This window comes from Procambarus clarkii, unplaced genomic scaffold (assembly GCF_040958095.1).
Source record: "Procambarus clarkii isolate CNS0578487 unplaced genomic scaffold, FALCON_Pclarkii_2.0 HiC_scaffold_306, whole genome shotgun sequence".
Classification (NCBI taxonomy): domain Eukaryota; kingdom Metazoa; phylum Arthropoda; class Malacostraca; order Decapoda; family Cambaridae; genus Procambarus; species Procambarus clarkii.
The window spans coordinates 276,261-278,010 of record NW_027189339.1 but is presented as its reverse complement, the minus strand read 5'-3'; the positions used below and the strand labels follow the sequence as shown (position 1 = coordinate 278,010).

Here is a 1,750-nt window from a genome sequence, read left to right as displayed (position 1 = left end):
ACGGTCGACGCAGATAGACACGGTCGACGCAGATAGACACGGTCGACGCATATAGACACGGTCGACGCAGGTAGACACGGTCGACGCAGGTAGACACGGTCGACGCAGATAGACACGGTCGACGCAGATAGACACGGTCGACGCAGATAGACACGGTCGACGCAGATAGACACGGTTGACGCAGGTAGACACGGTCGACGCAGATAGACACGGTCGACGCAGGTAGACACGGTCGACGCAGGTAGACACGGTCGACGCAGGTAGACACGGTTGATGCAGGTAGACACGGTCGACGCAGGTAGACACGGTCGACGCAGGTAGACACGGTCGACGCAGGTAGACACGGTCGACGCAGGTAGACACGGTCGACGCAGGTAGACACGGTCGACGCAGGTAGACACGGTCGACGCAGGTAGACACGGTCGACGCAGATAGACACGGTCGACGCAGGTAGACACGGTCGACGCAGGTAGACACGGTCGACGCAGGTAGACACGGTCGACGCAGGTTGACACGGTCGACGCAGGTAGACACGGTCGACGCAGGTAGACACGGTCGACGCAGGTAGACACGGTCGACACGCTCGACGCAGGTAGACACGGTCGACGCAGGTAGACACGGTCGACGCAGGTAGACACGGTCGACGCAGATAGACACGGTCGACGCAGATAGACACGGTCGACGCAGGTAGACACGGTCGACGCAGGTAGACACGGTCGACGCAGGTAGACACGGTCGACGCAGGTAGACACGGTCGACGCAGGTAGACACGGTCGACGCAGGTAGACACGGTCGACGCAGGTAGACACGGTCGACGTTGCAACAGGTGAACCACTAAAGTATTCACGAGTCAATAGTTTGTTCAATAATGAAGAGATTTGGAACCTCGTGTGTGTTCAGATGGATTTGATCATGGTTACCTGCGGTATACCTGGCGTATACTCTTAGTATACCTGGTGTATACCTGAAGTAGGTTCTGGAAAGTCTACTGCCCCAAAACCCGGTCTGGGGCCAGGCTCGTCGTGTGATTACTTGATCAATCAAGGCTGTTGCTTGGAGCTGCCTGCAGGCCCTCGTATCCATTATAACCCGGCTGGTCCGCCACTTCCTGCCTGGCTTTCTCCTGAATCTCTTCATGTAAATGTTGAGGATCTGCAAATTTCCTTCACTATATTCCAGAATTAATTAGTTACATTTTAAATTATGTGCATCATACTGATTTGCTACTTAAAATTAAGTCTTATGATGTCTCCTATGTTTAATAGTGCATTTCTTAATGTTGGTAAAATATAAGGAATTAATTTACAGTATAATTAACTTGCTCTGGAAGGAAAATATTGCGGGCCTGTCCGGGAGTTGAACCCGGGACCTCCTGCACCCAAAGCAGGAATCATACCACTAGACCAACAGGCCGTGGATATTTGAGTTTAGTTATGTTATTTAAATCACCTTTTTAGAATTAACATGTTTATTGAAAATTACCAGAGCCTGTCCGGGATTCGAGCCCGGGATGCGAGTATTTAAAGCAGGCAATTTTTTTCTTGAGCAAAGCATAGTTTTCAACATGCGATCAATCAACTGGTAAACATTGCACACTTCCTTGTCGTTTGTAGTGAATCTGCCTTCCTGTATCCTCAATTTAATTACCTGTTCCTACACTGTTGGTTTTTCTCCTGATGTGGCTGTGCAGCAATTTAGGTTGAATCTTTGCCTTGCTTGCTATGTCATTTTCGTATTGCCCATCTGCCTC

The 1,750-nt window shown here is 50.6% G+C and overlaps 1 non-coding gene across 1 annotated transcript; it reads right to left on the bottom strand.

Annotated features, from left to right (window-relative positions):
- Positions 1–1,341: 1,341 nt before the first annotated feature.
- On the bottom strand, positions 1,342–1,413 carry TRNAP-UGG (transfer RNA proline (anticodon UGG)). Its single transcript has one exon. It is a non-coding gene; the product is annotated as a tRNA-Pro (tRNA).
- Positions 1,414–1,750: the final 337 nt, after the last annotated feature.